Genomic DNA, 24,582 nt, shown 5'->3' with positions numbered 1-24,582 from the left:
CGGTTCCCAGAACTGCATGTGCGGTCTAGTCTTTTGGGTGTAGTTCAGCCCAGAGACACCTGGGATACCCAGAGACTATTTAAGCCACACCCATGCTGAGAAACATGCTTTGCGTTTTCTGCACCTGCAGCGTGACACTCACCATGTTCAGATCGGTCTCCAGTAGGCCAGCATCTTTCTTCTGCGCTCAGTTCCTGCAAGAACAAGAACACTGTTAGGAACAGCCTTACCTTGCGGCGCTTCTGCCCATCATTCATCGCTCCTTCTGTTCTGCGGGCATCTTCGGCGGTGTCATTCCCATCCCGGCATGCCGCTTCCTAAGGAAAAGGGAAAAGAACAGAAAAAAGGCATTAGTAAGCATTCTACAAATCTTCGCTTGTTTTTAAATACTGTATGAGCTTCAAACGCTTACCTGAATCCCAACCTCTCTGGGGGAACTCTGTCTCAGGAACTTCTCATCCATCTGCAAGAGGGAAAAGACACTCCAGGTTAGCGTGTAAACATCTAGAGGCGCTGCATGCCGCGCTTGCCCACTGCATTTGTTCTTCATAACCGGCATCCACGCTGAAAACGTCGTGGCACCTAAAAGACACAAAAAAATAACTCAGTTCAATGCAAATATGAAAGGGGTGCATCGCGCATCGCGCTCTCACTCACCTTCAGCGCTACTCATCTCAGCAGCATGCCGCCATCCCCGGACGCCGCCCATCATCTAAGGAAGGAAAGGAACGAAGTTAGAGAACTGTTCAAAATACTCATTATACTTACCTGTCGGACTCTTGCCAGTGAAGTAACTAGGCAGCAACGAGCCCGCTTCAATCAATGCGCCCCTTCACTGAAAGCAGGACAGAGAGCACACTATCCAAGAAAACAAGGTGAGCTGTGGACCCCGGGGAAGAAGAGGTTCAAGCACACAGAGACAATAGGGAGTTAAACTCTACCAATCCTGTGTTTCAGGCCCAGTCTCCAGTCGAATAGCCTCCAGGGAAGGGTTTGAGGTCGTAAGAGGTCAGAACAGGCTGAGTGACGTCCCGTGGGTACCAGGTGAAGTTACAGAAGGCAAAGCCTCACATCAAAATCCACCTAGGCGTCATGGAAACATCAGAAACCGACCAGTTAGCCCACATGTTGGGGCAGCTACGTTCCGAAGTACATGCAGCCAGGCAGGAGACCAACACCCTGAGGAGAGAGATGATAGTAGCCAAAGAACGCACTGATGATTTAATCCGGCAACTTCTCCAGTCACAAGCAGGGCATACAGCATTGCCGGGAAGCGTGCCCTCGATGCCAGCGCCATCAGCCAATCCCGTTCAGATAACCCTTCCTGGGGCAGTTCCCTTGGCCCCGCCCGAACGATTTACGGGGGATCCCAAGAGGTTTGCAACGTTCATGAACCAGTGCCGCCTGAACTTCCTTTGTAGGCCAGGGGCCTTTCCGAATGACCAATCACGGGTCGCTTTTGTGCTATCCTACATAAGTGGTAGCGCCGCGGACTGGTCTGTACCCTTTGTGGCCCAAGACAATCGTTTGCTGCATGACTTCAGGGGCTTTCAGCAGGAGATGGAAAAGCTGTTTGCCCGTCTTACTCATGGGCAGGCATTAGACAACGAACTTCTGTCCCTACGCCAAGGGAATCAAGACCTATTAACATACATAGCCACGTTCAATAGACTCGTAGTTGAAGCAGAATGGCCAGTGGAGAAGAGAACCATGTTATTTCATCAGGGGTTGCGGGGGGAGCTCAAGGATGTTCTCGCACAAGTAGTGAACCCCCCGAAAGACTGCTCAGAATTCATTGACCTTGTTGTTCAAATGGATCATAGGTTGCAGGACCAAAGAGCAGATCGAACTAGACCGGACCCTCGCCCTATGGATGTGTGTTCAAAGGACAATACTGCCCGAACAACGGAAGGTTCAGGAGAACCAATGCAAATCGGGGGGGTCAGATCCCCCTTGACTAAAGCAGAAAGGGATAAAAGGAGACAGCAGCAGTTATGTCTGTACTGTGGAAGGTCGGGTCATTTCCTTAAAGAGTGCCCTGTGAAGCCACCGAGGAGGACGGTAGGGGCCACGGACAAGGAAGATACCATCAAGGAATCAGAAAACTCCCCAGCCCGGCAAGTGTAGGGGTCCACTTGTCGAGCGAAGAAAGTGAACTACAGACCTCCCATTTTGCACTATCTGTGGTCTTGATCAATCACCAACAACCATCTCGGATGCACGAAGTAAGAGCGTACATAGACAGTGGAGCGGTTGGGAATTACATCGACCAGGATCTTGCGGCAAAGATGGGGCTTCCGTTACGCCCTAAATCAACCACCGACACTGTTACCACTGTCGACGGCACGGAAATAGCTTCTGGTCCAGTATCCCAATGCACTGCAGCTTTAACCCTTCTGTGCCAGGATGGACACCATGAATCTATCGTTTTCGACCTCATAAAGGCAACACAGTTCCAGTTGATTTTGGGAATGCCATGGTTGGTAGCTCACAATCCTCGAATCGATTGGCGAGCAAAAGAATTGGCCTTTCCCGAGACTTGCGCCCACACATGTTATCGCCAAGAGAAACAACCAATAGACACCAGAACCTGCACGCTTGCGACTGTGGCAATCGGCACCCTACCAAGTGAATACCAGGACTTTCAAGATGTCTTTCCGAAAGAACAGGCTAATACCCTGCCACCGCATAGACCATACGATTGCCAAATCGACCTGATACCCTGCGCACACATCCCTTGTGGGCGAATTTACGCACGCACGGAACCAGAAAACCAGCACCTGAAGGCCTATCTTGACCAATACCTGGCCAACGGGTTCATCCGTCCCTCGAAGTCTCCAGCAGCCAGTCCTCTATTCTTCGTACCAAAAAAGGAGCGGGACTTGAGAACATGCATCGACTATCGCGCACTGAACCAGATTACCGTAAAAAATCGCTACCCCCTGCCACTGATCCCTGAATTGCTTGATCAAGTCAAAGATACCCAAATCTACACAAAACTAGACCTGAGGGGGGCATATGACCTTGTTTGCGTAAAACAGGGGGACAAATGGAAAACCGCTTTTTGCATCAAATACGGCTTGTACGAATATCAAGTAATGCCCTTTGGCCTTTGCAACGCGCCTGCTGCATTTCAATACTTCATGAACGATGTCCTACGGGAATTGATTGATGTCTGTGCTCTAGTGTACATCGACGATATCCTAGTATATTCCGCATCAAAGCAGGACCATGTTAAACACGTCCGATCCGTATTCGAGAAACTCCGTCAACACCAGCTCTACGCCAAGCTCGAAAAGTGCTCATTCCACGTCTCCGAGGTGGAATTCCTGGGCTTTATTCTCAGCCCGAATAGAATCCGAATGGATGTACACAAGGTAGATGCTATCCTGAACTGGCCATCCCCACATTTATTCAAGGGGGTTCAAAGTAGGCTGGGTTTTGCAAACTTCTACCGCCGGTTCATCCCAGGATTTTCGCAAATCGTGCATCCCATCACGCCATTAATGTTAATGTTAAAGGACATTTGTACCGCGCACTATCACCACCGTAGTGGTCCCTTGGCGCTCTGACGGCTCTGAAAGAGGAGGGGAGGTTGAGTTAGTGAGAGGAAGCAGGAAAAGTGCAAGAGAGCAGTGATGTGCTGTTGGCGGCCTCAGCCCGGTGGGTCCGTTGGCTGGGCCTGGGGTGTTTGCAGCCGGTAGTCGTCGTGTACTGTTGTGCAAGGCTATATGTGTTTTTGTTTTGTTGTTGCAATGTAGTGAAGTTTGTGCGGTTTGTTGTGCTGTAGGTTTTGGTTGTGTTTGGTTTGGAGTTTGAGAGGTGTATGCAGAAAGGGAAATTGTTAGTAGGGTTGGTTAGTTTGCGTCTCTATCCTGAATTGAAGCGCTCGGCTTGCGTAGTCTCCCCTGTTGCGGCTCTGTCCTGATCTGGGTCTGACTGCCATACAGGTTCCATACTCCTCCAGTCCCCGCCTCTAACATGCTCTCTCCTAGCTCCCCTTATCCTCCATTTAGACTCTAGTGGCCAGTGCATCTGCTAAAGACAACCTCTCAGGTAGTGGGGAGATTGTCAATGTCTCGATAATTCCACACCAATGTGGTACCTGGTGGTAATTAAATCAAGGGGCGGGCGAAAGTGTTGGTGGGATTGTCTGGGTTAGTTGACTCAGTCTCCGTGCGTGCATTACTAAGGAAAAGCAACAAAAAGTTTCAGTGGACAACAGAAGCCGAGGAGGCTTTCTAGGAACTCAAAGTAAGATTCACATCTGCCCCAATCTTACGCCACCCTCGCCCTGATCTCCCATACCTGGTGGAAACGGACGCCTCAAGCATGGCTATGGGAGCCGTCCTCTCACAAAAGGACCCCGAAATGGGCCAGTTACACCCTATTGCCTTCTGGGTGCGTAAATTCACACCCCCTGAACTCAATTATGCTATCACAGACAAAGAACTCCTGGCCATTAAGTCAGCCTTTAAGGCATGGCTGCACTACCTCTTGGGCGCCAGACACACAATCACCGTAATAACTGACCACCGGAACCTCCAGTACCTAAAAACGGCAAAGGCCCAATTCTCACGACAACTATGTTGGGCTCTTTTTTTTGCTGAATATGACTTCGTGATTACATTTCCACCAGGGGTGAAAAACGTGAAGGCCGATGCCCTTTCCCGTATGGGGGTGGAAGAGCAAGGGTATCGGACCCCTGACCCAATAGCAATCATCCCGAGTGACAAGCTCCTAGGAATCACAGCAACCATAACTCAGAAAGAATTACATGAAGAAATCCAAAACTTAATGAGTCCGAAGCAATTACAATCGTGGAGTGCACAAGAAGAACAATACATGATAAAATATCAGTTGCCCTACTTCAGGAATCGTTTATTCTTACCAAACCAAGAACTACGAGAACAAGTCATGTCCGGTTATGATTCCTTGATCGAGGGCCACCCCGGAATCGCTAAAACCCTAGCCAAGGTAAAACGAAATTATTGGTGGCCCACGTGGCGTAAAGACATTACCCAATTCATCCTATCTTGTGGAGTGTGTGCTCAAAACAAGTCATCCAAGCAGAAACCGGTTGGGCTATTACAACCATTGGAAATCCCACCAGCACCCTGGCACACGTTGTCCCTCGATTCTATTACTGACTTACCACCCAGTCAAGGGTTTAACACTATTCTTGTGGTCGTGGACCTATTTTCAAAAATGGCACATTTCATTCCTCTTAAGGGGCTCCCAAATGCTTACAATCCGGCAAAGGTATTTCTTGAAGTCCTCGTACGGCTTCATGGGTTTCCTTCAGTTTTGGTCTTAGACCGAGGTACTCAATTCGTATCTAACTTCTGGAGAAAATGCTGCTCTATGGCCCAGATCGACATCTGGCTATCCACCAGTCACCATCCACAAACGGATGGTCAAACTGAGAGGACAAATCAGACGCTTGAGCAGTATCTGCGTTGCATGTTACACCAAGCTGAAGGAAGCTGGTTCGACCTATTATGTATAGCTGAATATGCTTATAATAATTCCCTACACACCAGCACTGGGCAGACACCCTTTTATACCATGTATGGCAGGCACCCACGTACTTCTGAGTTGGACGTTCCTACAACCCTGGAAATGCCAGCAGTCAAAACCTTGCACATGACCATTTCTCAAACCTTTAAAAGGGCAGCTGAACACCTACTTCAAGCTAAGAATCGGCAAAAGAAGTTTGCTGATCAACACTGAGCAAAGGCCCCCAACTACCAAGTGGGAGACAAAGTCTGCCTGGCGTCTAAACACGTGTCCATTAAAGGAGCCCGAACTTTCCGTCCAAGATACCTGGGTCCATTCACCGTCACCTCCGTGATAAATCCTGTGGCAGTCAGACTAGCTTTGCCGTCAAAAATGCAGATTCATCCTGTGTTCCACGTGTCTCTCCTCAAACCTGTTCAACCTTGGACCCGGGTAGCAACGCCACCGCAGCCAGTAGTAATCGCCGGGGAGCCAGAATTCGAAGTCAAGGACATCCTAGATTCAAAGTACGTCAGATCTAAATTGTACTACTTAGACTGGAAGGGGTAAGGTCCACAAGACAGGACATGGGAGCCTTGTGAGTACATCCATTCACCTCGCTTGCTTAGACGATTTCATCAAAACCATCCAACCAAACCAGGACCAAACAGAAGAGCCACCTTGAGAGGGGCCTTGGGGGGAAGGGCTGTCATGATTCCTGACCCTCATGTCCCCAGCCCTCCAAGATGTCAGGCTGGAGCCAGGCCACGATCACCTACATGGCCCTCAAGGGCCTCTCCATCCCTCCAAAGACCCACTTGGAGTCAGACTTGGCGCTTGTGGCACCAGACTCACTCACTCCCATAGCATAACATTGGGGATTGGACTTGTAGTGCATTGATGGGGACAAGATGGATGCCCCCACATATTTCGGTTCCCAGAACTGCATGTGCGGTTTAGTCTTTTGGGTGTGGTTCAGCCCAGAGACACCTAGGATACCCAGAGACTATTTAAGCCCCACCCAGGCTGAGAAACATGCTTTGCGTTTTCTGCACCTGCAGCGTGACACTCACCGTGTTTGGATCGGTCTCCAGTAGGCCTGCATCTTTCTTCTGTGCTCAGCTCCTGCAAGTACAAGAACACTGTTAGGAACAGCCTTACCTTGCGGCGCTTCTGCCCATCATTCATCGCTCCTTCTGTTCTGTGGGCATCTTCTGCGGTGTCATTCCCATCCCGGCACGCCGCTTCCTACGGAAAAGGGAAAAGAACAGAAAAAAGGTATTAGTAAGCATTCTGAAAATCTTCGCTTGTTTTTAAATACTGAACGAGCTTCAAACGCTTACCTGAATCCCAGCCGCTCTGGGGGAACTCTGTCTCCGGAACTTCTCATCCATCTGCAAGAGGGAAAACACACTCCAGGTTAGCGTGGAAACATCTAGAGGCGCCACATACCGCGCTTACCCACCGCATTTGTTCTTCATAACCGGCATCCACTCTGAAAACGTTGCGGCACCTAAAAGGCACAGAAAAATAACTAATTTCAATGCAAATACGAAAGGGGTGCATCATTCATCACGCTCTCACTCACCTTCAGCGCTACTCATCTCAGCAGCAGGCCGCCATCCCCGGACGCCAGCCATCATCTAAGGAAGGAAAGGAATGAAGTTAGAGAAATGTTCAAAAGACTCATTATATTTACCTGTCGGACTCTTGCCAGTGAAGTAACTAGGCAGCAACGAGCCCGCATCAAACAACGCACCCCTGCGCTGAAAGCAGGACGGAGAGCACACTATCCAAGAAAACAAGGTGAGCTGTGGATCAAAGGGAAGGGTTGGACCCTGGGGAAGAAGGGCTTCAAGCACACAGAGACAATAGGGAGTTAAACTCTACCAATCCTGTGTTCCAGGCCCAGTCTCCAGTCGAATAGCCTCCAGAGAAGGGTTCAAGGTCGTAAGAGGTCAGAACAGGCTGAGTGACGTCCCTGTGGATATCAGGTGAGCATTACATCATCTTGATCTTTCCTTTGCCTAACTTCCTTGATACTTTTCCCATCAAGCTTGAGCAATATCTGTCCACCAATCCATTTGTTCTGTACGAGCGTTACCTCGTCAGCTTTATCCTTTTCTCCTTTCCATATCTTAATCTCGCGTTCTATATTTAGGGTCACATTCGGTTGTTTGCTTTTCTCCTCCTTGTCTTGCAAATTTTGGGGAGGAGCTAGCGCCTTCCTGCACCCCCAAGCGCTTTACAATTAGCTAAGACTTCTCAAAGCACTAAGTAAGCTTTATTCATGCAAATATACACACAGGCGTGGCCAGGCACTAAATGAAGATAGTATTTAAATATAAGGTATGAATAATTATTAGTTGAATTAATTTGTAAAAATGTTAAATTGTATATATTTTTTTTCAGAGCATGGTAAAGAGCAGCAGGCTCTGTGCCAAAAGGAATGCAGCCTGTGTTAAAAATAGACTACAGGCATTGCCTGGTGTTCGCTAGCTCTGGCAGAGCACATGAAGTGGCCGAGCGGCTGTTTGTTGTCCATAAAAAAACCCATGCAGACTAAAGGCCCAATGCACGACATACAGAGTACTATGAAAATAAGGTTTAAGGGGAATTACTGGACCAGATAAAATATGAGTATATTGAGTGAAGTGTGGAGAGTATGATGGGAAGGTGTGTTTATATATATATATATATATGTGTTTATATATAAATGTTTATAATATAGCAAAATGATGATAAACAGGAGCTACAATGTATTCTTGCATAGACATCAGTATGGTAAGTTTGTCCTAAATGGAAACCCGGCCATGCAAGAAGGAAGACTGAAACATCCCTTGTAAGGGAAGAAGGACAGTTTTTGATGAGCCATGCCAGTATCCAGTAACCAAGTTGAACAGTATATAAGGCTCCTCCTTGGCACCAGTCTGCAGGAGGCGGCCACGGAAGAAGGACAGAATGCCGGTCGGGGAGCAGAGTCCTTTGCCCCATCCTCATTTCTGTCAAGATTAAATTTGTTATCCTTGCAAGATAAGACTCATGTCCTTAATTCCCTAGAGGGGTGAACTTCAATCTGGTGTGAGCGTGATTAGCGGTACCCATATACTTAAGGGGTACCCCTGTAAGTTGGGGTACCTTTCAGTGGTGACCTCGACGTGAACACAGTGTTTTTACCCCAGTATTTTGCAAAGCCCCAGGCCATTCAGCTACGCCCATCTATAATGATCGGACCCCTAAAGCAAAAAACCCATGTATCCTGAGCGACCTTAGTAGGAGCCATTTCAAAAGAAATCCTTTCTGCTCACTGAAGCAGGGCCTGGCTCCAGAAAGACAGGCCAGCATGTGGACTTCGTAACGAAGGAAAACTCAAGTGAAACACGCATGCGAGTATATTCTTGCAAGTGCTAACAACATGGGAACATGTATTTATTATATGGTAATGTGAATAATACTATGGTGATGTGAATGATGTATGAGGTCAATGGAATAGATGGAATAGGACTTTTTGGTGATGTATTACGGAATAGGACTTTTGGTGATGTATTATGGAATAGGACTTTTGGTGATAATTAATATAGTGGATAGGATTTCAGGTGATGTGTTAAGGAGTAGATTGGATAGGAGGTGGGTTATGTATTGAACTTGTCATGTATTTCTGTTTTTCTACTTTTTACAATGGAAAAAGGGAACCACAGCGTATTAAAGACTGTGATGAAAGGGAACCTCAGCGTATAAAAGACTGAGATGAAAGGGAGCCCCAGCTTATAAGGACAGGGAGGTAAGGGATCCTCAGCCATAACAGGTTGAGAAAGTAGTACCATGCATTATTATTTTATGACGATAGAAGTAATAGGTGGTATTACAAAAGATATAAGGAAAAACCATAGTGGCTCGGTATAAGGAATGGGCCTGGATTTTAGTCAATTATTTTTGTATATTTTCTCTTGCTGTCTTTTGTGGTAAAAAAGGAAGGAAGGGTGGAGGAGTCGCGGTGTGTCTCTGTATGTGTGAAATCAAAGTGGAAAAAGTATGAAATCAAAGTGTAAAAAGTGTTAAGGGGTGCAGAAATGGTGGGGTTATCTGTATTTTTGTGCAAAAAAACAGCTGCGTGTACAGCATAGCAGTAGGGTCTAAGTGAAGTATTAGGGATGCGCGCAACATCATGGAGGAAGAAACTCCAATAAAACACATGCATAGGGTTCTGCCACTGTATTGTGACAGAATAAATAAACAATGGATAGTAGAAACAAAGGAAGGGGGATGTCCTGCTCCTGGCCAGAGCAGAGCTCACATAACAGAAACATGCTAGAAAAAATGTCCATAATTTTTGTAGCAAAATATAAAGGGAACGAGCCCCAAAAAAGAAAAGAGATTTTAGATCTCTGGGAATTATTCAAGGATATGGAAGATCAGAAGGTGAAAAAGAGATCTAATGTAAGGGGATATACCCCGTAACGCCTAAACCTGCAGTAGGGTATACAAACCCGGTCTATAAGCCTCCAGTGGTAGAGAGAGTGTCAACAGGATTAGCAACTAGGGGAGAACTCAAGAGCTTTTGCACCTCCATATCACCCATCCACAAGCGCTGATATGCCCGTAGCATCGGTGTACCCAGAGGGTCCACAGGTAGACATAGACAATGAGTTAAGAGCATTGCGGGAAAGGTTGGTCATGTTATAAGAACCTGAAGAAGTATCACCAGAAATAAAGGTACCGGTGCAGAAAATATCGGATTGGAAGTCAGGAAATGTTTTGTTTAGGGTTACCCCTGGGGCAATAAGAAATGTTTGTGTTGAAAAAGTTGATGGGCAGAAGGTATGGACAGTCCTGGGACAAGAAGTAGAACAATCAAGGGAAAATGGTGGGGAAGATAAAGGTGGTAGAAATAATGAAGAGGCAGGGCAAGGAGGAGATCAAGGAGAGGAGCTAGTGAGAAACCTGTCCCTGCCACAAGAGGCATTGAGGAGGTAGAGACCAAGAAATAGACCAGATTTAATGTTAGTAGTACAAGATCAGAAGAATACTATAAAAGGGGTAGAAAAAAAATGGATATGCAGATGCCTCATACATAAAGGAGTAGGGGTAACGCAGTATGTGCCATGGCCTCAAAAGGACATACAAAATTTGATTAAAGCTCTACCCCAGATTCTAGACGGAGCTAGTAAATGGATTTATGAATTTGAAAAACAAATAGCAGGGGTAGCCTTAGCACTAGGAGATTCTAAGAGTTTACTGGTTGCCATAGTTTGGGCCAAGCTGGGGACATATAGGCAAGGGATGGTGACTCTGGGATATGTTTTGCAGATAATGAACATGATGGAGCAGACTTTGATGAGGTAAGGGCAAGGGTATTGGATGCCATATGAAGGATGTACCCAGATACCCCTGACTTACATGCAGTGCACAATGGGTGATGATGAGGATCCAGTTAGGTTTATTCTTAAGTTACAGGAAATGTGGAGAGTTGAGACAGTACAATTTTTCTATTTTATCGTAAAGAGGGGATTACCAAAAGAGGTGCTGAAGGCACTAGATAAAATTAGCCAAAGAGTGGGCAGAGATACAAAGTATAATAGTCCACCATTGTAAGAGAATCGAGGAGCCGGACAGGGAGACCGCTCAGAAGCAGCAAACAGACGAGGCAAAACTAGTGGAAAAGAAACTTGGAAGAAGGTTGTCATCTAAGCACCAGTGACGGCACCGGCTCAGGGGCAAAGGACAGGAGACACTCAACAAATTGGGAATACCACAAATGTGGCACTATGGAGTGAAGGAGGACAGGGACAATGGGGAAGGGGACAGTACCTCAACCCATAGTGGCAGTATGAAGGAGCACCAAGGGGAAGAGGAGGATTTTGAGGAGCAAGAGCAGGAGGCTTTGGGAGGATAGGGCCCCGGGGAGGAGGATTGGGAACATCACAGTGCTGGTATTGCGGGAAAGGGGGGCATTTCGCAATGGAGTGCAGGAACAGGCCTGTGGTGGGATTGAATTATGGGCCATCACCTCAAGGGCAGGGATTCCAAGGGCCTCAAGGAATGGGACAACAGCAATTTGGTGAGGGGGTCATAATCAGTTCCCTTGTGGGACTGACAGGCAAGGGCAACATGGGCAACAACTACAGCAGGGTGAGGGAACACAGTTTAACAGGATGGCAGGGGGAACAGGTGTCCCGTTCCAAGGAGTTGCAATGGCAGGGGCGGACCTCTTTCATTCCTCGGGACAAATACATATTCTGATTAGGACAGCTCACAGAGAGCACTCGCATGTCCAATCCTATTGATAACCACACACCCTGAAGAGGAGCCCTTGCAGGAGGAAATAGGAAACAGGCCATTTATATTTTTGGTAGATTCAGGTGTAACTAAATCATGCTTTATGGGGGGGAACTTTACATTTTCAGGTAAAACTCTTTACATGCAGGGACTCTCTGGGGCTATTTCTACGGTTCCATACACTGAGGAGCTGGATATAAAAGTGCGAGGGGAGGTAGAATGAGCCCCCTTGTTATATTCAGAGTGTTCCCCTGGGAACTTGTTGGGTAGGGATCTGCTCAGTAAACTAAATATAACTATATTATTCACAGATCTAGGGGTAGTGTATTCCACTCCAGGGATGTGTGTAGTTTGAGCAATGGTAATAATCCATGCAATGGCAAGGGAGTCCGCAGTCTGTGGGGTTCCTGTGGTCCCAGATATATATCCTTTTTTCTATGTATCAAAGTATTAGCAAAAGCAGTGCCTCCAATTGCGTCAAAGTGTTGGCGAGTGTCCACAGACTTTATTTTCCAACCCATGGTGCCACCTGAGATGGTGGCAGGGACAATATTGTCATTACATTTATAAGGACCAGTAGTGTCAGAAAAAGGAGTAGTCCTGATTGGAACAGACACGGACGGGTGCAAGTGGTGCACAATATTATGTATAGACCCGACAGTACAATTAAAGGAAATGGCTGATGAGGAGTTATTTGAGGACAGTAAGCAACATGGGGAGATTATTTTGGAAATATGCATCCCCGTGATATCATGGTGCAGCAGAGGAAGGTACAGTGCTCCCTGATGGCAGTGATGACCAAGTTTTCATTTTTTGAGGAGGACATGCGATATGTGCCAGCATAATTATGGACTGGTACACCACATGATGTTGGCTTACTGAGAGATGTGACCCCAGTACAGATTACATTGAAGTCGGGTGCTTAACACAATCATCCAGTATGTGGATGATCATTTGGTATGTACTGAAAATGAGCATCAGAACAGGAGGGATTCTATTGCATTATTGCAATTGCTGGCTCACAAAGGGTACAAGGCAGATAAAAAGAGGCCACAATGCTGCCAACAGGAGGGACTATACTTGGGACAGCTCATTTTTGCAAACAGGAAAAAATATTACCACAAAGGGTGGCGGCTGAACGCGCTGCCCCATGGCCCAGTGTTGAAAGGAAATGTAGCAGTTTTTTGCACTTATGTAATTATTGTAGGGCATGGATCCTAGACTACGCAGTCTACACAAGGCCACTGTAACAAAGTCTCAGGGAAGGACAGAGGACTTAATAGTAAATTAGAATGGACTGACAAAATGACTAGACAATTTGAGGACTTTAAAGAAGCTATTTGCACGGCCCCTTTTTTAGTAACTCTGGATTATATACAGCAGTTTTATTTATTTTCCCACTCTGATGAACGGCTCATGCATTGACGGAAGGAGACATATGTTGATGGATCATAAATAATTGACCAGAGGACGGGACGGAGTTACACAGGGGTGGTAGTGGGGCACGGTAAAGGGGGGGCGAAATAGTGACCACGCCTGTAGAAAGTGAGACCACAGTTCCATACACAACATTGCCCATATTACAACTGGACCATTATTACCTGGGGAACTGATCAGCCCCAGGTTTGAAGGTCCATATGAGGTGGTGTTCTGTACTCCTCTCGCCGTCCGTATGAAGGAGTTCGATATTGGGTGCATCTTTCGGATGCCCGACGAGCACCTGCACAAGGCAAAGTTTAGTAAGGGCATAGCCAAAGAAGAGACATTTTTGAGGATCCATGCCAGGGAGGTGTGCAGTGGCACATGCCAGATTTTCTTTCTTTTTTCTTTCATCATTTTTTCATATTTTATTGTTTTTTCTTTTTTATCTTTTTCCAATATTGTCGATATTTTTTCAATTTTTTGAAGGTCCAGAACCCGGTCAGCCCTGGTGGAAAAAGGGTCTCCCTTCTCTCCTGCCTTTCTTTCTCTCTTTCTCTTGTTTTTTCTCTCCGTCTCTCTCTCTCTCTCTTTCTCTTTCTTGATAACCTTTTTTCTCATCTCCAGGAATAAGCAAAGATGGCTGACCAACCTCTCTCTTATGTAGGGATAATGATAATAAAGGTGTTATTTATTCTGGAAATGTAGTAGTATAATTGTTTTGTGTGGCACTGGTCGTGGTTGTTGGAGTGGATGAAAGTATGTCTGTTATATGGGGTGGCCATATAAATGGGGGGATGGACAGTTAGAAAATAATGTGAATATGTCTATAAAAAAGAAATATAAAATGGCTAACATTTTGCCAGCCACCCCTACAAGTTTTCTTAAACGAATAAAACGTGAAGTACGAATGACGTATGATTTATATAAGGTCTTCGAATGTGGGCCAGGCTTATGGGTACAGCTGGTCTAGTTGGCGACTCATTAATAAATCACTTGTGACTGAGCAAGTCTTTCAAATTGTTTCAGACAATGTGGTTAAGGGATAGAAGACCCCGCTAAGTCTACGTAATAAATTCGATTTCAGTCGCAGGTCACTGGATTGACGGTAAGCCGGGGGGAACCCGTCATGCACAATAAAAAGAAAAAGGAAAAAATCCACGACAGTGCGCCCAATAAGGTGAAAATCGTATTTAATGATAAATTGGCCCTTAATTGATGACACGTGTTACACTCTCGGATTAAGCCAACTCGTATGACCAATTTCGAGGTTAATGGGAACAATCCCAAGAATTTATTGAGACGAATTTACTAACTCCTGAAGAGGGAATGCACTAAGCCCTGATTTGATAAGGGCCGAAACACGTGTCATCAATTAAGGGCCAATTTATTATTAAATACGATTTTAACCTTATTGGGCGCACTGTCCTGGATTTTTTCCTTTTCCTTTTTACTGATTTATATAAGGGGTTGGGCTTTGACGCCCTTTCTGATATCGAATACCCAGAATCCTCTAATAGCTGGTACTCCGATATGCGCACTGAAGGAAGGAATGTGATCAATGAAAGCTGTTACGTGCGTGCACTTATCCCGCATGCGTCAAGGGCTCCTAAGGTGTTAGTTCCACATCCAGTCCCAATTACAGAGGCACAATGCCTGGTACATCTTGCACTATGGGGGATAAAGGGCACTTTCCAGGCACACAGTGTGCAGTTGAGGACCATTGATCTATACCCAGCGTTATGCAATGGCAACATGAAATACCACCACTGTCTACAAGTACCATATTTTTCCTTGGGAGGTTACTCAAATGGCAGGGCACCACAGTGAGTTCCCGGCAGATGGACTGATCGAGTACAGCAGAGAAGCGATAGCCCGAGTAGAGACTATGTGTGCGCAATTATGGTCCCAACACATCACAAGGCTGACATGGATTGCAACAATGAAGAAGCCAGTGCAAACACATCGAGCCATAGACTCAATGAAGGAACAGTTCCTGTTGGCGCAAACACACAGTGCAACCACACTCTTGTGATCCCTGATAAGATGAAAGGTACGGCAGCAGTGATGGATTACTGCTGGGTTTGTGGCCAACAAGCCTACTTACACCTCCCACTCTCATGGAGGGGCAAGCGTTCACTGGCCACCCTGCACTCCGTGCTACTAGTAAGCCTGGAAGAACACCTGAAGGGAGAAGAAATGCCTGTCAAGGTGCCAACAGCCACTCCAGAACCTAAAGAAGCAAAAAAGAAGCTTGCAGATCACACAAGAATTTGGTATGCTGCCAGAAAGGGACGATTTCAACAGCGGGGAAGAAAGAAGAGACCAAACTGTCTTAAAAGACTCTTCCGCACTTCTCAGAGGAATACATGACGAGTGTCAACTTTCTAGCTCAGCTGAGACGTTCTTTTCATCTTTTTTTGGTTCCTGGGGTACAAGCAGCTGCTGCACTTTTACACCCCCGGAGGATGCTGGGAATGGGTCATTATCCCATGTCATCAAAGCGGTGCACAATCTAGGTTTTCAAATGAAAAAAGAGGTGGAGTGCAGAACACGGATTGGCTCCCGTCATGGCTGGGGGAAGCAGTAAAACTGCTGCTGCCTGTGATCGTATTCTTCTTGGTCCTTTTCTGCACATGCATATTGGGTCTCAGATGTTGTGTTCATATAATCCCTAATATTGCAAAGATGATGGTATCAATTGGGGGATCTGAAACACCTTTCCATACAATAAACAGCGAAACTCAAACTAATATTTCAGGGGTTGTAGATATGTCGGCTGGGGATGAGTTCATTATTGTAGCAGTAACGAAAGGGTGGAATGTTGGGGAGGAGCTAGCGCCTTGGCTAGCGCCTTCCTGCACCCCAAGCACTTTACAATTAGGCATGACTTCTCAAAGCACTAGAGCACCGAGATTCTTTCATGCAAATATACACACAGGCGTGGCCAGGCACTAAATGAAGATAGTTAGTATTTATAAGGTGTAAATTAATTTGTAAAAATGTTAAATTGTATATAGTTTTTCTCAGAGCACAGTAAAGAGCAGCAGGCTCTGCGTCAAAAGGAATGCAGCCTGTGTTAAAAATAGACTACAAGCATTTCCTGGTGTTCGCTAGCTCTGGCAGAGCACACGAAGTGGCTGAGCAGCTGTTTCCTGTCCATCAAAAACCCATGCAGACTAAAGGCTCAATGCACGACATGCAGAGTACTAGGAAGATAAGGTATTAAGGGGAATTACTGGACCAGATCAAATATGAGTATATTGAGTGAAGTGTGGAGAGTATGGCGGGAAGATGTGTTTATATATAAATGAGCAGAGTCCTTTGACCCCCATCCTCATTTCTGTAAAGGTTACATTTCTTATCCTTGCAATATAAGACTCTTGGCCTTAATTCCCTAGAGGGTTGAACTTCAATCTGGTGTGAGCGTGATTAGGGGTACCTGTATACTTAAGGGGTACCCCTGTAAATTGGGGTACCATTCTCAAGACCATAAAGATGTCCTCCTTTTAATTTTTTTCTGAACTATCAGCACTGGTGTAAGCAGGGGCTTCATATATCGGATTACTATATCCTGTCGCCGCCTTTAATTCCCTCAATGGATACACTTCTACATCTTTTGCACTATCGCCACTTACTTCGGGCAAGGTAAGGTGAGAAGAGGGCTCAGCACCTTCCTCCCTACACTGATTAAGCATCCAGTCCTCAGGAGGTGGATTTTCCCGCTCCTCCTGATGTCCTTTCCAGAGCTCTAAACTAGCTAACCTTTTCTCCAATTTCTTCCCTGTGTACGCAGCGTGCAAGTACCTGGTCATGTGTTGCAAAACCGCCTTTGACAGCAATCCCCCTTGTAGCCATGGCATGAACATTTTGTCTGCTGTATCTTTTACCCATTCTTCACTATACTGTTTGAGCTTGGGTGCGTGTTTTGGCAATGGTTTGCACGGGTGCATCAGTGGGGTAACATCCCCTATTGTGACAAGTCTTATTTGACTGTCAATACTTACCGTTAATTTACACAGAGTACGTTTCAGAAAAATAACACATATGAGCATGCACTACCCTCGCCGCTCAAACCCTATACTTCCCAATTACTTCAGTCTACCTTTTCAGTCGGCGCCGACGATGACTAAAAAGATAAATAACCATTTTGTCCTCTTCTTTAACCTCACAATTTTACTTTTGTCGCTCCTTGACACCTTTCTTCAACTTTAAAATACACAGACAGACTAGTCGACTTTACATATATCTTGTCATGACACTCCTGTTCTCTCAGCCCCTAAAATACTCCGACTGGAGTTTGAATCATTCCCTATCATAAACCTTGTTTATATGTGGGTATATAAGTACCCACTTGGATTTTGAAATGATTCCTTCTAAAGCCTCTTGAGCTAGGACTCTGGGCTCTTTTTGACGCTCCTCGTCATATATTAATCAACCCTGTTACTTTATTCTTTTACCACAATCTCCATTCCCTTATTTTGCCAGTCCCTCCAATCTACTCACCATTCGCCTATCAGCTCCAGACCCTCTGGATTGTCTCCTCCTCCAATCAGCCACTGTCACCTTCGGTCCGCTCAGCGCCTGTGGAAGCCAGGAGCGATTTTGTGAAAGAGGAACCAGTCCTACCCGTATCGATTTTCTTGCAAGAGTTCTTTATCGGCCACTCTCCACAGGAAAGCTCGCGACCCTCTGGATAGATGGCACAGGATGTCCGATATTCCAAAAATACTGAAAGCCTACTAACCGATGGGTTTGAACCATCCTCTTTCTGCTACCAAGTGAAACCGTAGGCCCTTTAAGACGAGGTAACATTATCTGAGATGGATGGGATGCAGACATTACTCATACATCAATAATCGGATGACTCAGGAAGTTTGGCAAACACACAACTGTTTTAATTGCAGTTTGTTAAAACTGGCAGTACAACGGACATCAACGGACGCTGCACAAGTATTCTCTCTAGAGTCTCAAAACATCACATAAAAAACACATCTTTATACTAAATATTTGTCATCACTGATGTCATACTACATGGCAAAATAAGAAAACCTATGGGGGTTTGTGATAGGCTTAAGGAGAACATCTAAGTATACTTTCTATGGGTTATGGGATCGTGATTGGGTCTCTATGGTCAGGTGGACAGCTATGCCGTCCCCTAGTGCAAGTCATCTTCTGTGTCATATTAATACACAACGTTCTATTGGCTTATCAAATCTTTGAACTCTGCCTTGCAAAGGCTCACTGTGCCTGAGAATAAAAGGGAGTGAGAGCATGGCCTTATTTTCTGCTCTCGGTGTAGCTCGCCTCAAAGTCTATTTTCATCTGACCATGTGACTGGAGACCACGTTTTGACCTCCTTTGTTGTATTTAATACTATTAAATGAAGAAATCCTGGCACTTCTACTGTTTTTCCATTACACCTCAAACAGGAGCGCGGCTCGTTTCTCACGTTCATTATATCTCCTCAAGTAGATAACCAGGTTCTTGCCGGCTTCAACTCTTGACATTGGGCCAGGCAAGCTTTCTTGAATCTTCCTTCGCCAGCAGCTGTTTTATACTCCTTTGCCACACTTTCAGCCCTTCCATTCAGGGGGTTCAAGTTTGCCAAAATGCATTGTGGAACATCCAGATTCTATAGACACATATATTTCACTGCAGGCTACTCCCCGCCCCCCCCCCCCCTTTCTCCACTGTGGGATTGGGTGTGAGCTTTTTCCTTGTTAAACCCGATGACTACATCTACCAGAAGCCCTTGCAGCAGAAATCATCATTGATTATCATCACCTGCACTTGCTGTGAGCTGCAAGTTAAGACAGCCTCGCTGATGACGTGTAAGAGCACAGAAACCGGTCGGAGGAGAACATTAATGGCTGAGAAGGTTGTGCAGGGAACTGGAGTGCGCCCCTCTCCTCGTTTTACCATATTTCCAGGATTTTGAAGGGTGGAATCTTCAAGACCAGATAGGGTGCTGCACCGGGATGACATATGCCCTGCTTTGGAGTGCCTCACTGCAGGCTACTCCCCCCCACCCTTTCTCCACTGTGGGACTGGGCGTGAGCTTTTTCCTTGTTAAACCTGATGACTACATCTACCAGAAGCCCTTGCAGCAGAAATCATCATTGATTATCATCACCTGCAATTGCTGTGAGCTGCAAGTTAAGACAGCCTCGCTGATGACGTGTAAGAGCAGAGAAACCGGTCGGAGGAGAACACTAATGGCTGAGAAGGTTGTGCAGGGAACTGGAGTGCGCCCCTCTCCTCGTTTTATCATATTTCCAGGATTTTGAAGGGTGGAATCTTCAAGACTTGATAGGGTACTGCACCGGGGTGACATATGCCCTGCTTTGGAGTGCCTCACTGCAGGCTACTCCCCCCCACCCTTTCTCCACTGTGGGATTGGGCGTGAGCTTTTTCCTTGTTAAACCTGATGACTACATCTACCAGAAGCCCTTGCAGCAGAAATCAGCATTGATTATCATCACCTGCACTTGCTGTGAGCTGCAAGTTAAGACAGCCTCCCTGATGACGTGTAAGAGCACAGAAACCGGTCGGAGGAGAACACTAATGGCTGAGAAGGTTGTGCAGGGAACTGGAGTGCCAATATGAATATATACCATATCTCGTAAAACGAGATATGGTATATATACATATTGGCGGTACCACCTGCAGTCTATTCACTACGTACAGCCAGCCTTATGATTACTTCGTTTACTTGCATTACTGCATCTGTACATTTATGAAACGACTTTGCATTTTCATCAATGCTTCTCTGCATGTGCAATCTTCATTTTGCTCCCAAAATGTTGCTTGTTTCTCTACTTCGCCATCAGATTCTATAAGGTTTATATACCTTTTTCTTCAGCATCTCTTCTGGGTGTGTCATTTCTGCTTCATGTGACGTCACCAGTCTTCTCTTTCACTCATCTTCACACTTCTTCCGGAACTTCCTTTAGAAGACTGTCATTCCTCCGCAGATACATAATGAGGCGTTTTCTTAATGGATACCTTGTTTTAAGGACTTTTCGCGGTGTAGGTGCAATTATTGGTTTTGCGCTTGTCGCAATTTCCGGCTGCCAACATATAGGCAAAATGGTGGTGGGACTTCCTGTAGAGGTACTTAGCTCTTCCTCTACAGAAATCGAGGGCTTTTAAATGCAAAAGCACCCATGTGCTCTTATTACCCCAATGTTAATTCTAAATTGGAGGACTTGCTGCCCATGAAAATGTGCTAAATTGGAGGACTTGCTGCACATGAAAATGTGCAGACAAGGTAAGCGATTTGCAAGGCCCTAATGCCAGGTTTGGGGGACTGGTATGAGAGACGCAGCAGTCTAATATGCAATGTTTTTGAGTTGGAAGTGTGGGATGCTGTATCATAGAAGGTCAACGCCCTGTTGCTGTTAACAGCAGCAGACTTCAGCAAAGATATTGTAAACAGATGATAAGGCATTCCTTTACAGAGTTTCAAGATTTTTGGAGACCAGCTGAAGGCAAAGCCAACAAAATCTAAGAGAAAATTAAGCAAGCTTAGCCTCTTCAATGTAAGACCAAGCACGCCATCCAGCGTTTTCAAGCATTTTATGTAATAGAAATGCGGGATAGGACAGAGGAAGCCACACCCAACACCTGGCACAAGTTCTAAAACTCTCAAGCAGAATATGCCTCGCTCCTTACTATCAGGCTGCCAGATTAGAAGTTGCATATCTACTCCACTTTACTAACATCTGAAATCAGTCACAGATGTGTGAGTGAAGAAAGTAAAAGCACAGGGGCACAGGCTGGAGTTTTCAAAAAGACCTGGTCAAAGGATGTTGATCACACCATGGCGACAGAATGTGTTGAGCAGTAAGCAGCTCAAAACATAAATGGCCACCTCCTGGAGAAGAGAGTAATATCCACGAACATCTCAAGTGCAGAGGAGTATACTTGATTGTTTTCATGGTTCAGAAATCCTCCGAAGCCATGAGGCTAGTAATGGCCCTCCAGTATCTTAACACATTGTTTAGCAATGAAACATTTCAAAAGGGAAACGCTCCCATGCATCATTACACTAGTGCAAACTGGGCCTAGCTGGCTTCCCTGAACTTTGCTCATATTCTATTCACCTTCCTATCCAACAAGATGACAGGAAATGTCTATGCTTTACTGTTGGTTAGTGCCATTATCAGTTCTGGTCCCTGCCATTTGGCCTCGAGTTTCCATTAAAGTGGTGGCCCTTGATTGTGGGGATCCAATACATAGAAGCCATTATTACTTTCCTTACCTAGACGAGTGGACGGGGACGGCTCCCTCCGCCTGCATTCTACAGGGTCGCATGCTAGCAATGTGCACAGTTCTCGCCACCAATGGACTGATGATCAATTGGGGCAAATCATATTCCTCCCTGACAAAAGAACTGAAAATCATTGACACACAACTCTGCGCAGCAGAGAGCAGGGTTTCCCTCCCTTTAGACTAACAAAGGCTACCAAGGGCACTTTGTCATCTTGGGACAGGAGACATCAACAGCTCGCCATTGGACCAGGGCCCACAGGCATAAGGCATCTGCGATTCTTAGTCACTGGGGCTGGCTCCACCAGCACCTGCTTTGGGAGCACTTGTATGCTCCCCGGAGGCCTGAATTGGAGAACTTCAAACAGTTGATACCCATGACCCGGTAAGCAAGCTAGTCACTTCAGTAGTGGATGAACATGGGCAACATGTCAAAACGGGTCCCTGTCCTGTATCTGGCTCCCAGGATTGTTACCATGGATGCCAGCTCCAAGGACTGGGGGGTTGGGAGGCTGCCTAAAAAGGACATAAAGTCCAGGAATTGGGGCAGTGGAGCAACAAGACATGTAATCAACCTGGAATGAGTTGTCCGCAATTTTCAGGGCTGTATAGCATTTCTCTGCAAGGTCAAACCATATGTTGAAATCAGACAACCAGGCGTCAGTGGCCTATGCTAATGGGTACGGTGGGACAACATCTCGGGGCTCTGGCACGTCTGGCCAAGGAGTTTGGATCTTGGCCGGAATACTATATATTAGAAATGTTGGCCTCCCATACACAGGGTTTAGACAACTCTCAGGCAGATCATGTCAGCAGGGTATTTTCATCCAAAGATTGTGTCTCTCCCAAGGGATACCTTCCGGAGGATGTGCAGGAAGTTGGCCCAGCCCTTCATATATCTGTTTGCCACAAGAGTGAAAACTTAATTGCCAAACATCTGCTCCAGATACCCAGAACCAGGGGCATGGGGGGTGGCTGCTCTCTCTATGCCATGAAAGGATCACTCCCCTCTTGTATGCACCCCCACCCCTTTCCTCTCTTGCCAAGGTTATTGGCATGAGTAAGGAAAAAGCATCATGATCATGATTACACCTTACTGGCCAAGACGCTCTTCATTGCCGCTCCTAACTGGCAGTAGAGCCAGTCTATCTCATGCCTCCTCTCCAAAGCTCAGTTGCTGTAGGGCAGGCAGAAGACATTGGGACCTGGGGCATAGAAGTTGAGCGCTAGGGTCTGCAGAATCTGGGCATCTCTAGGAAAGTCTCTCCACTTAGGACTTTATACGGCATCAACCCTTCAAGCATAGTCGAAGAAATGGTGAGTATTTTTAGAAAGCGCTCCCATAACTCCATAGAACTTTTGCAATCTTCCATACACCAGAACTTTCATTTCCTTCAAGATAGGTTGAACTTGGGGCACTCGTTATTCTCCTTGAGAAGTCAGTGGCCCGCCATACAGGTTTTCAGGGACTCGTGGGATGGAGTGGTGGAAGCATCAGAGCTGGTAAATGATATGATGTGGCATCTATAATGCGCCTGTACACGAGTATTTCTAGGCGCAACAAGACACGTAAGGGGAAACAAAGGGAGGACAAAATAACGATCTTTCTAGGACTTGTGTTATTCAGATCACACAAGTGGAGGGAAGGGGAGTAGTGCCAGGGTGGAGGGGAATGGGGCAGTGCAGTTAACTCACAAGTGCAGCCAGCGGATGGTTCATTAGTGCAGAGAGAAGGGACTTTAGGGCTGAAGATGCAGACCCTTAAGGGCTGGGGAGCGTGGAGGCAGTGAGAGGGCAACTGGAGATGCAGGAGCCTGGGCCTGAGTTCAGAAGGTGACCAGTGCACAAAGCAGTCAGGTGCATCAGCAGGGGAGAGGAAGAGAGAAAGCGGAAGCGGAGCAAAAAAGGAAGGTCTTGAGTTGCTTCCGTAATCAGAGGTGGTTCTGCTCAAGTTTGAGAGAGGCAGGGAGGCTGTTGCAGAGGGAGGCCCCAGCTGAGGAGATAGATCTGCCCCCAAAGCTCTGATTGGAGAAGCTTCTGACCCTCAGAAAGTTGGAAGTGGATGTGCGGAGAGCTTGAGAAGGAAGATGTTTTGGAATAGAAAGTTGGAGGTAGAGCGGTCCCAGGCCCCAGAAAACCTTGTGGATGATGCAGAGGGTCTTGAACGTGATTCTTGCAGCCACAGGGAGCCAGTGAAGAAATTTCAGAGCTGGAGAGATACAATCACTGGTCTTGAGGCCAAGGACAAGTCTCGTAGTCCTGTTCTGGATAAGTTGTAAAGGCCGAAGAGTAGAGGCAGGAAGATTTAGAAAGAGGCTGTTGCAATAGTCCAGCCTAGAGAGGACCAGAGCTCCGGAGACAGTGAGCTACTGGGCAAAAGTGAGAAAAGGAAGAATACCTCTGAGGAGGTGCATCTGATATTTTGACTTCTTAAAGGCATTGGATCAATACCTGCACAATGTATGTATGTATATAAATGTATACACATCCATACTGTATTTTGGGTAAAAATGTAATTCTGCAACTATGAAGATGTGTACCAAATTAACTTGTAACCACCTCCTTAAGTATGTAACTGCGCCTAGCTGCCTCTGGGCTTTGTGTGCTATATAAATGAATACATTAATTAGAGACGTCTGAGATGTGAGGAGAGGAGAGGGTGGAGTTGAATATGACACCAAGGGTCTTAGCCTCACAGAAAGGAGCAGGAAGAGAGCCCAGAGTGGGCAGCTAGAGAGAGAGAGAGAGAGACAGAGAGGAAAGGATGGAGTGGGTGTCCTAATGAGGAGGATCTCAGTCCTACTGACATTAAGGCAGATATCATTGGTGACACACCATTCCTGAATTGCAGCCAGACAGTCTGGTATGAGAGAAGAAGCAGAGGTGGCTGAGGGGAGCCTGAAAGAGAGCTGAGCGTCATTCGCCTAACATTGAAAATTGGAGCAGAAAGTAGCGATCCAGTGGGCAAGAGGTGCCAGGTAGTGGTTGAAGAGCCAGGGAGAGAGATTAGACCCCTGGGGAACACACCACAAGTAGAGAGAGAGATAGAAGAGAGGAAAGACCCCTGTTGGACCTGAGTGGGTCGGTAGGTAAATAGATTGCTGAGAAGGTTTT

Source organism: Ambystoma mexicanum, chromosome 10, assembly GCF_040938575.1.
Source record: "Ambystoma mexicanum isolate Mex_15411 chromosome 10, UKY_AmexF1_1, whole genome shotgun sequence".
Taxonomy (NCBI): Eukaryota; Metazoa; Chordata; class Amphibia; order Caudata; family Ambystomatidae; genus Ambystoma; species Ambystoma mexicanum.
This window is presented reverse-complemented; position numbering follows the sequence as displayed.